The sequence below is a fragment of the Rousettus aegyptiacus genome, unplaced genomic scaffold (genome assembly GCF_014176215.1).
Source record: "Rousettus aegyptiacus isolate mRouAeg1 unplaced genomic scaffold, mRouAeg1.p scaffold_m13_p_8, whole genome shotgun sequence".
Lineage (NCBI taxonomy): Eukaryota > Metazoa > Chordata > Mammalia > Chiroptera > Pteropodidae > Rousettus > Rousettus aegyptiacus.
Genome location: NW_023416311.1, coordinates 18,728,306 through 18,740,706, shown reverse-complemented (window position 1 = coordinate 18,740,706; position 12,401 = coordinate 18,728,306).

The following is a 12,401-nucleotide window of genomic DNA, read 5'->3' as shown; positions in this document are numbered from 1 at the left end:
AAAAATGAGGAAATCCCACCATTTGTGATAACATGGATAGACCTCGAAGGTGTTATGTTAAATGAAATAAGTAAGACAGAGAAAGGCAAATACTATCTGTATTATTTCACGTACATGTGGAATATAAAAACAAACTAATAGAAATAGAGTTCCAACTAATGGTTACCAGAGTGAAGGGTAGGAGAAGGAAAAATTAGAGGAAGATGATTTAAAGATACAAACTTCCGAATTATAAGACAAGTACTAGGGATGTAATGTACAACATGATGACTGTGCTTAACACTGCTGTATAATATGTAGAAAAGTTAAGAGAGTAAATCCTAGGATTTCTCTTCACAAGGAGAAAAGATTTTTCCTTTTTTCTTTTATTCTTTTTTTCCTTTTTATTCTATTTATATGAGATAATGGATGTTAGCTATTGTGATAATCATTTCACAGTATATGTAAACCAAGCCATTATGCTATATATCTTAAACTTATACAGTGATATATGTCCATTATTTCTTAATAAAACTGGGAAAAATAAACTGTGGTACAAACAGACAATGCAACATTATTCATTGCTAAAAAGAAATAAGCTACAAAGCCATGAAAGACATAAAGGGACCTTAAAGGCCTATTACTAAGTGAAAGCGGCCAATCTGAAAAGGGTACAAAAGTATGATTTCAGCTACACAGAGTTCTGAAAGAGGCAAAGCTATAGAGACAAAAAAAAAAAAAATTCAGTGGTTGCCAGAGGAGTGTCGGGGAGGAATGAATAGATGAAGCACGGGAGATTTTTAGAGCAGAAAATACTCTGATACTATAATGGTGGCTACATATCATTATATATTTCTATTTGCCTCTATACATAAACCATAAATTGTACAACACAGAGTGAACCATAGCTATGGACTTTGGGTGATTATGTTTCAGTGCAGATTCATCAGTTGTAACAAATACACCTTTTTCATGAGGGATGTTGACAATGGTCCTTCATTATCAAGGAAGAATGTAGGATATCTCTGCACCTTCCCCTCAATGTTATGAACCTAAAACTGCTCTAAAAGAGTCTTAATTTGAAAAAAATTAATAATGCTCATCTCTTTAGGTCCTCCTCCCACCACCCTCAGAAGACAGGAAGCCAGGCCAGAACCCGAATGAGTTGGACCTAGCCTTGTGCTAATATTTCCTTGCTGTGACCTTGAGCAATTCACTTCTCTGAACTTTTCTCTCCTCATCCTGTAAAGTGAGTATAGAGTTGCAGATGTATAATTGTTCTGAAAGTTCTAAAGAACCACCTAAATGCAGGGTATTATAAACCTATATTTCAGCCTCAAATTCATGGTTTTCAGCTCAAATTTATCCCTCAGATGTGCTTCACGAGTGTTTTAATGTTCTGAGTAATATTAATACTTTAGGCAGGAGAATTAAGGCTCCAACTTGCCATAGGTCCCACCATTCTTAGTTGCTTCCACTTGGCAATTTCACACATTTATCACATCTGTCTGGCTCCTGAAGGCAGATGAATTTGCAACCTCTTTTTCTTACATGAGTGGTAGTGGCTGCACTCTCCTGACCAGCATTTCCTCTGCCCACTGAGTGTCAGATCCTGTGTTGGGTGAAGTGAGAGAGATGTGGAGGAAGAATACACAGCTCCTGATCTCAAGAATTTAGTCTTATTGGGGGATGATCTGTGAACTTGGTAAAAATCAAGGCAGAGTATATTAGTGCCACAGGAGAAGGTGGACAGATAAGGGAGGGGGTGTTGTTTGAGCCTGACCTTGAAAAATTTAGGCATAAGAGTAGGCATTTCAGCAAGATGACGAACCCTCAACAAGGTTGAGGGTTTGGGGGTACAGTGAATAGATCAGTTTATCTTTTTTATGAAGGAGCGGATTAAGGCAGATCGGTCACCGAGACAAGCGGCCAGAAGCCCAGCATTCCAGGCTAGGTAGGGGGACATTCATTTGGAGAATATAGGGAGCTATTAAAAGTTTTTGAGCAAGGATTGGCATAGTCCAGGATCCACTTTTCAAGGGAAGACCTAACAGGATGCATAGGATGGCTGCAAAGATAGCAGTAAGGCTGGAGAAAGGCCAGAGCAATTAGCTGTAGTGGGAGCTATTGGCCAGGCGGTGGCAGTGGGGTTGGAGGGAGAGACTGCAGAGGAAGAATGAGCAGAACTCGGCAAGACAGTTGATTGCTTGTGAATACAAGCTTCTAAATAGCCTTCCTCTTGCCTTCTATGAAGCCAGGCTTTCCCAGTCTCTTCCTACCTCTTGGCTGCTCTTTCTCGGTCTCCCTTATGGACTACTTCTTCTGGACCCCTCCATCGGTTGTCGGAGTACCTCAGAATACTTCCCTGAATTGATACCCTCAGGCTAATGAAGCTTAAGTTTCAAGACATCTTCCTTACAGAGACCTTTCATTACTCGAAGTATCTTGGGGTTATAGGACAGTCTAGATGAGGTGGGGAAGCTATGTTGCTACCAGAAAGCATTTACATGTAAACCTTTCTGGTAATTTGCCTAAAGAGATCTCAGAAGAAAAAGGCATTATCACTATTAGTTGTCATGATTTCATTGCGCATTCTGTTGTGAGAAAGATATAAACCTGTAGAGAATTTTTATAAGAGCTTATTTGAGCCAAACTGATAACAGTGCTGGAAAGCAAGATCTCAAATGCTCCAGATAATGAGTTTTGCAGTTTCTTTTATACATTTGGAATTGATTAAACTTAAGAAAGATTACGTGAAAGTGAGAGAAAGCAAGATGCAGGATAATTAACAAGATTCTGTGCTCCCTTGAGGGTGGTTATTCTTTTGAGGAGTCTGAAAAAGAGGATTGCTTTTGTCGTTTCAAAGGTGTTGTTAACCTAGATACACAAAAACAATGGACAGGGCTTGTTTTAAAACCTTTTACTAAAGAAGTTACAGGCCTGGCTGAGACTACCCACCATGACCTGCTCAGTTAGAAATTTATGATCAGATCACCCTGTGAGATTACTTTGGGTCACAAAACTTGTACATACCTCCTTTTTTGTTCACAATTCCAATTATCACCTCGTTAAGTCAAGGACTCCCAGGAACTATCCCCAGCTTTGAATTTGGGTTCTCATCTAACCCCTGGATTACTCCCCTGCAGGCATCCCAGGTATCTTGGACTCATACATCCCAAACCAAGATCATGATCTGAATCATAAAATCTGCTTTGAGGCAATGGCACCACCATTCACCCAGTTGTCCAAACTATAAATATAGGCATCACTTTAACCTTGTCCTCACACCCCACATCTAGCCACCAAATCTTATCTATTATATCTTAAATATTTCTCAATTCTCTCCATTTCCCTCCAATCACACATCCAAACCTTAGCCCTTGATCACTTGTCATCACTGACAATGCCAAGAACTGGCTTGTTGAGATGGCTGGGACTTTAGTCCCTCCTCCCCACTACTATTATTTCCAACTGGCCTCCCCACCTCATTCCTTAATATGGACAATTTCTGTTTTCTCAGTTTTATGTAAAGTGCTATGCAAATGAAGCTTCAAGTTGAGTCAAGGCCTCTAGCCTCCTGCTTTAAAAGCCAGAAAGCTGCTTCTAACTGTCCTAGTAAGTAAAATTTCCAGACCTTGAGCCATCTGCACCAGCCTCCTAATGGGTCTCTCCGTGGCCAGTCTCTCCCCATCTCCAAAGTCCTCGCTCTTGCAAGGGTTCCATTCCAATGAAGGTAAACAGAGAGCAAGCATGAGAGAATGTAATGTAATGTCAGGGACTAATGAGGGCCTGGTCCTCTCATCAGAGGTAGAGAGAAGCAGAGATGAGGGGCAGGGAAGATGCCGTTTTAGGCAAGGTGGTCTCTGGTGAGGTGGCAGTTGAACAGAGACCTAAGAAGGTTTTTCTACCCAGCAGCCAGGGAAAACTTTTCTAATTGCAAAGCTGACTGATAGAGTCACTCTACTTCAAGTCCTTTTATGGCGCCTTGCATGGCAGGCCCCTACCAAGTTCTCCAGCCTCATCTCTCCTAGCTCTCTACACTCCAGCCACGCTGGTCTTACCACTGGTATCTCTTTAGAGAATCTTTATCCACTCTGGGCTTTCTCACACATGGTTGGTTGTCTCTTTCCTTTCCACCCAGTCAAAACCTACAGGGTAGCATCATTACCTCCAAAATCCTCCCCAGCCTTCAGACTATATTATATCTCCTATAATATTCTGTGCTTTTTTTTTTTTTTTTTTTTTTTTTTTTTTCTCTCAGCATTTTAACACTAGGAATAATTATTGGAGTTCCTGAAGGCTCGTGGTAACAGAGGGGTCACATCTATCTTTTTCACCTCTGTGCATATGTCTATACCCATTGTCTGGGGGAATGCTAGGCACATACTAAATATCAGTTGATGTGATTGGTTGATGTTTGCATGTATGCATGATAGCAATAACCCATATCTGTTAAATTCGCTCAAAAATTATAATAGTGATGAATACTAAGCACCAACTTGTGTTTTCACATGAATTAATTCACTTAATTCTCACGGCAACACTGTTAGGTAGACTATCATCCCCATTTTACAGATAGTGAAAAGACGGTTAAGTAACTTTTCCCAAGTGATATAACTGGAAAGCAGCAGAGCAGGGACTTGAATCCAGAGACTGACTCAAGTATGTTCCCTTAACTGCTGTGCAGAACAGCCTATCAAATCCAGGTCTTTGGAGTGCCAGGGTACCAGGAAGACAATATTGGAGAAACAAACAAGGAAAAAACTCACAAAGTTCCTGCTTTTATTAAGCTTACTTTCTGGTAGGGGAAGACAAAAAACAAAAACATTAACAAGTAAAAAAAAAAAAAACATAAACAAGTAAAAGTATAAATGAATGATGTGTAATACATGTTATGAAAAAAATAAAGTGAGGGTGGAGAGAAGGAGTAAGGGGCATGGTGGTGTTTTAGACAAGGTGGTCTGATAAGGCCTTTCTGGTGTGGTGACATTTGAACAGAGGCACAAATCCCTTCTGGGAAGAGTGTCCTAAAGCAGAGGTATGTAAGTACAAAGACCCTGAGGCTGACCCAGCTAACTCCAACAGGAAACAACCAGGAGGCCCAGGAGGCCCAGGAGTCTGCAGGGGACAGGGAACAAACAGTAGGGGACAAGGTCTGAGAGGAGGCCTGGTTATGGCAGGGCTTTGAAGGCCCAGCTAAGAAGTTTAGATAAAATTCTATAGAATTCTAAGTATAGTGGAAGGACTCTGATCAGAGGCCAGTGTTGAGACTGGGCTGTAGGAATGAGATTAGTAGGAATGGAGACTGAAAATTTTAATTTGAATAGGAACCTGAGAATAGGGTTGCCAGATTTAGCAAATAACTCTTCCAGGGAACCTCTGGGAGGAGCCTCAGGAAGGCAGCTAGCTGTAGAGTGGCTGAGATCCAAGGAAGCTAGGAGGTGGGGAGCTGCTAGAATACTTCTCTCTTCTCTGGGAGGACTGGGAACTTCTGAGAAGACAGCCAAGCACAGCAGAGCCCAGAATCTAGCACATCTTAAGCAAACACATCAATGAAAAACATCCCAACCCCAAAAGAAGGAAACTAAATGCATGACACCCAGTTCTAGGAAGGGTGTGGGAAGACAGACACTCCACACGCTATACTACTGAGAGGAGTGTAAATGTGAACAATCATTTTTTACTTGGATTTATTAAGATATTTTTTAAATCTGTTTTGCCCCCAGAAATTCCAGTTTTAGAAATTTATTTCAAGGAATGAACAAAACTGAGCAAATATGCATGTACAAAGATATTTATCACAGTGTAGTTTATAAAAAGCAAAAAAATAAAATAAAATAAAAGGACATGACATAAGGTTCAACAAAAGGAAAATGGACAAAGATATAAAGAAATAGTTGGGAAACAAGGAAACTCAAATGGCTAATAATAAATACCCATCCTCATGAATAATCAGGGAAATGTGAAAGTGATGACATAAGCATTTCACAGAACAAAGAGGATATTGCCCTTATCTGTAAAGTTGTATTTTATTTAACAATTCTTCACACCTAAGATGCAACTTAGTGCTCAGATTATGGTTTCTAAAAGGAACTAGGGATGGTTGCAGAAAAAGTGGAGTCTGTTTCTAAGGCTGAAAAGTACAAGGTGAGCATGGAACATTTTGCTGAGCCAGGAAGGAAAGAAGTTTTCATAGACTAGCAAAGTCTTGGAAAGACACAAGAACCATCCCAAGGGCTCCCATTAGTCAATGCTAAGAGCATTGAAACCTCAAAATGAGAATATTGGGTTAAGGTCAGTATTGGCTCAATTCATTAAATGATTCACAGAAGAGTAAACATAGAGTACTGCATTCTAAAACGGGTAAAGAGAATAAGATGTGTACTAAATGAGCAAAAAAAAAGGGGGAGGAGGAAAAAAAAACCCAGAATGTGTGTTTATTAATTCTGAGAGAGGTACACATGTATTTGTTATAATCTCCTTATTTTTTTAACTTAAAAATAATGTAAATTGTTTCTAGAGTAGAGGTAACACTTTGCTTTATAATTACTCTTTTAAAAGTACATATATTTTATACATTCTGAAGTGTATTATATTTCATAACAACAAGGGATTGCTTGATTAAATTATGGTATAGTTGTATAATAGCAAATGGGCAATTATTAAAATGATGTACTGACATGGAATATATTGAAAACAGCAGGATACGGAGTAGTATATTTTGTATGATTTCAATTATGTTGGTATAGTCAGAGAGAGAGAGAAATATGAAAGCATGTTCATCAATATGTTGTTAACTGGAGTTACTTCTGGGTAGTAAGATTTGGGAATAATTTTAAGTTTTTGTATGCTTGTCTGAATTTTTTTATTTTATTTATTTATTTTTTTTAGGCGAGTCAAACCTTGGTTGACCTCACAGATTGCAAGGACCTTGCAATGTGAAAAAACATAACGACATATATAGTATGATTGCATTTTGTAAAAATAAATATCTCTAAATGAGCAAACAAAAAAAAACCACCAAAAGTTTAGAAGAATATACCCTACCCTATTAAATGTGATCATCTTGTTGAGGATGACAAGGCAAAACTATGATCTTTTCTTTTTTGTGTTCTTCTATACTTTTTTTAAAAACATTTTTTTTTTTTTTGCAGTGAGCGAACATTGCTTCTTTTTAATTTATGGAAAACTTCCCCAGCTTTATTGGTGTATAATTGACATATAAAATTGTGTTTTGAACTTCTAAAATAGGTTTTTTATTATGGAGACACTGTGTTTGCTCTTTGCAAAAAATGAAATCCAGTATTATGAAGTATAAACCAAAAAGTATATCTTTCCCTTCGCCTTCTCAATTTCGCTCTGCAGTGTTAACAGATGCTTGTATTTCCTCAGAAATTTTCCATGCATATGTGTGTCTTTTGTGCCTACTAATGATATTATACTATATATATTGTTTTACATCTTCCCTTTTTACATTTAATATATGTGTAACATATTTCCAGGTCAATACATATAGATTTATCTCTCAAGTTTAAATAGCTGCCAAATAGTCCATTGCGTGGGTATGCCATGATGTATAGCTAACTTTGTACCATGCTGTGATAAACGACTTTGAACATTTATATCTTGAGTTGTGCAAGTAAATCTATAAGGTAAGTTCTGAAAGTGGAAGAGAATTGCTGGGTAAATGAGTGTGCATTTAAGATTTGGAGGACTACTAAATATTGCACTCCAAAGGGGCTGCACCAATTTCTAGTGCCATCTACAGAATATGGAGGGTGCCTGTTTGCCCCTCCCTCATCAATATCACTAATTGATCATCCATCAATGTAAAATATCGATTGTATTAAATAAAAGCTTTGTTTTTATTTTAATTTTTTATCTTGACACAAACTTGTATTGAAAAGATATGCTATGCGCAAGTTCAAACGGAAAAAAACGAAAAATTCAAAACAGTAAACAAAGTGTGCAGTAAAAAGAATGTCTCCCTATATGTGACTTCCCACCCCACCCAGCCTCTAGTTACTCTGTAAAAGGCTGTTTTATGAATATAGAATTTTATATGTATGGATAAGGGATATTTCCTCCAATAAAGTTTTTTACACAAATAGTAGCATATGGTACATGCTCATTTATTTTATTTTATTTTTGTAGAAAGGACCTCAGGTGCAAAAAACTAGATTAATTAAAATCCTTAATCTGTGACATATTGTTATTATATGTTCACGGCCCTCTTTTATTTATTTACTTGTTGTCTTATGTTTTACTTATTTATATATTTAGTTATAATATGGCCATACTGTTGACAACTGGCATCTTCAGATTGGCTCTGCATCTATTCGTTCAAACTGCTTCCCCACTCCTCAAAACGTGAACCCGCTATCTTCAACTTTGTGTTTATTATTTTCTTGCCTTTAGTTTTGTAGTTGTATTCTCCATGTGATGATTAAGCAATATATTCTTTAGTTTTAGTTGTTTCTGAATTTTCAAAAAGGGGTATCATGTTGTAGGTAGTCCTCAGACTCTTGCTTTCTTTTTTTACACTCAATATTATGTTAATAAAATGCACCCATTCTGTTATGTGTGGCTATAGTTCATTCAGATTTCCTGTGTAATATTTCATTTTGCCAAGATACCTAGTGTATTTATTCATTCTCCTGTTGAAAGGCATTTGGGGTTCCGTCTGGTTTTTTTGCCATTTGTTCACCGTTATGAATATTCACGTTCATGTCTCCTGGAGCACTTGTGCAAGAGTTGTTTATGGATATTTGCCCAAAAGCGGAACAGCTGAGTTTTAACATATGTAACTATTCAATTTTATAAGAAAATGATAAATCGTTTTCAATTTATCATGATCTAAAGTGACTATATAGATATATATGTATATATAGATATACATTCCACCAGGAGTGTATAGAAGACCTATTATTCTTCTCCAATACTTGGTGTTTTTTGACTTCTTAATTTTTGCAGTAGACTGAATATAAATCTCATTATGACCTTGATTTCTATTTCCTTGATTATTAATGATGTTGAACATCTCTTCAGGAGCTTTTTAGCCATGCTTCCTCTTTTTCGAAATGCATGTTCAAGTCTTTTGCCCATTTTTCTACTGGTTTATTATCTTTATTGGATTTGTAGGTGGTCTTTAGATTATCTCGATATATATCCTTGAATGGTTTTATGTGTTTGCACATATCTTCAAATTTGTAAATTATAATCGAATCTTCTTTAATTTTAATATAGTTTCATTCATTAATATTTTATTTTATAATTAACCTTTTGTGTTTTGTTTAAGAGATTTTTTATTATCCAAAGGTCAGAAAGAAATTTCCTTATATTTTCTTTTAAAACTTTTGAAGTTTTGCTTTTGATAATTAAGTCCTCATATCTGGAGTTAATTTGTGTATAATGTAAAGCAATGATCTAATTTCATTTTTCCCATATGGATGATCTCTTCTTCTCAACTTCATTTCTAGAACAGCCACCCCCCCCCATTGATCTGCCATGCCACTCCTGTCATTTATCAAAGTTTCATACATTTATGAGTTGATTTTGGTGAATTCTTATCACTAAGAACACCACCTTGTCTTTGTTACTACAGCTTTTTAAACAATTCTAGTAGAGCAAATCTCCTCTCTTTATTTTTCTTCAGAAGTATCTTTCTGTTCTTAGCCCTTTATTTCTCCCTATTTATTTAATGGGCTTGTTGAGTTTCATGAAAAACCCTGTTGGTAAGTTTTATTAGTATTGCATTGACTCTTACAGATCAATTTGGAGAGATTTGTATCTTTATAATATTGAGTCTTTTCTATATCCATGAATATGAGATATGCCCAGTTATTTATCAATAATAAATCTTGACGATTATTCCAGATCTGTACATTAGTATCTACCTCATATTTTTAAAGGCCATAGTATTCTATTGTGTGAATGTCAAATGATTTAATCAATCTTCTATTGTGGATACTTGAGTTGTTTTCATTCTCTGGCTTTAGAAAACAATATTTTAGTAGATATACAAGCATTGAATATGAAAAACAGGGGTTTTTGCTTGTTTGTTTAAGTATCTTTCTATTGCTTGTTAACTAGCTTGTTCTGCACCAAGCAGAATGGCCCGAGGTATCTTCAGGCAGATTCCTCACCTTATTCCTCCCCCCTGTCTTCCCCAAGAGACTAGCAGTGGCCCTGTGATCCCCAATGTTCGGGTCAGAGTCCCCTAGGGAGTCTACAGTCGCTTCTCCTGAAGTAGGTGTGGGGCAAGGTGGGGAGGTTTGGGATAAAATAAACTGATTTCCTTAGATAAGAAAAATTGCTTTGGTTCTAGGGGTGCCAAGATCTTCACACACATTTCATCAAAGCCGCCCACCTGCCCTGAGAGGTTAGCATTTTTACCTCATTGTTATTCCTACTTTAGCCTGCAGCACTGCTCACACAGTATTTTAGAGACCTCGACTGGATTCCAACCTGGAATTGTCCCAGCGGGCCTAAGGAAATGTTTATTGACAAGTAAAGTAAAGCGAGGTGTGAGTATATCAACTAACACTTGTTAACGGATTTTCTTCCTTTCAAAGTTCTAAACAGGTTCATTGTTTTATTAATGAAAAGTCAACATTCATTTGCATCACTGAGGGCCTCACCTCCTTTTTCACAGTTGGGCTGGGTAGGGCGCAGAAGCTGGTATTACAGAAAGAGTGAAACAGCCAGGAGACCAGGAGATAGAATCTCTTCTTGTTCATCTGATCTCTGCAGCTAACATAGGGTCTGACGCCTAGTTCTATAAATGGTATTATCTTCAGAACTTTTACAGAATAACTACCCCAATAGCGCTATTTCCTGGACATCTACTGTGCTCCAAGCACTGTGGGAGGCTTTTTTCTTTTGCAGCAGTTTTTAATTCTCAAAGTCCTGTGAGGTCCAAGACCTTGTCCCTTTTTGATAGGTGTGGTTGACTCTCAGGCTCACAGGTAATTAGCTTAAAATCAGATAGCTGACAAAGCATGAATTTAAACCCATATTTGTCTTGACTTTTTCACTTAAGTTTGGATGATCCCTTTTTATCTTTGTGCCTTGGTGTACTTATCTATAAAATCAGGATAGTCCTACCAGTCTTGCCTGTCTCACCAAATAATTGGGAGCACTATATTTCTATTATCAGTGCTATAGGCAAACTAATACTAGTAATAATTCTGACTACTTTTAGCACACCAATAATTCTCACAACTCCATTGAGATAGGTTTAATTATTATGCCATTTTGCAGATGAGGGATGCGAGGTTCAGAAAAGTGAAATCATTTGCTTAAGGTTCATTGCTTACTCGGGGTTCGATGGGTCCCGGAGATAAGCTAGGAGAGGGTGAACGAAGGCAAGAGAGGACTCCCTCCAAGACCCAGGGCAGGGCTTCCCACCAACTCTGGGAGGAGTTATGAGAAACTGGAAGCTCCGTGAAGGCATCTGTCAGTTTTATCTGCCACTGCTCACCACACCATGGCCTACCAAAATGTCTGGCATGTGGAAAGCACTCCATAAACATTCCTCATAACCTGTTCTCTACTCAGTAGCCAGCGACAGCCACACTGACCTCCTAGTTGGTCCTCTTTCAGCTAGCACATTCCCACCTCAGGGACTGTGTGCACTGCTGCTCCTTCTGCCTACAGCATATTTCTCCCCAAGTTTTTATTTTGGTGTTTTCATTTTGTGTTGTGATAATTTAAAATTATGTTTTAACAAAATTATACATATAAACATTTGTTTTTTAAAAACTAGAGATGGTAGAACATTATCAGTAAAGGCGACACCCAATCTCTACTCCCTGGAAGTTCCTGTTAAGAAATTCTCAGATATCTTTCTAGAAATATTCTATGTGCAAGTATATATACTCTTCTAATACAAATGATAGCACTATACACACAGTTCTTCACCCTAATTTTCTTTAACTTAACAGTATATCACAGAGAGCTTTCCCTACCTTCCATATCTGCAAATGTAGGCAGACCTCATTCTTTTAATTGCCTCATGGTGTTTACCCATTGATGATTGTACAAGTTTATTTAATAGATCTCTGTGGATAGACATTTTTTTCCAGTTTTTGTGCTATGACAAACAGGGTTACTGGATTATTATTATTATTATTAATTGCATTATTGCATTAAGATTCATATACCATTAATTCATCTTTTTAAAACATATAATTCAGGGATTTTTAGTATGTTCACAAAGTTGTATACTTATTACCACTATCTAATTCTGGGAACATTCTTGAACACACATTTTTAGGGCCTTGTAAGGGTGTGTCAGCAAGAGACACTTCTAGAGGTATGATTGATGAGCTTCGGGGAGACGATTCCTTCCAATGGGAAAAAAGGTGGGGTTTTTTCATCACCCACAAGCAAAAGCCCTGGTCTAGAGGCTTGGGATCACC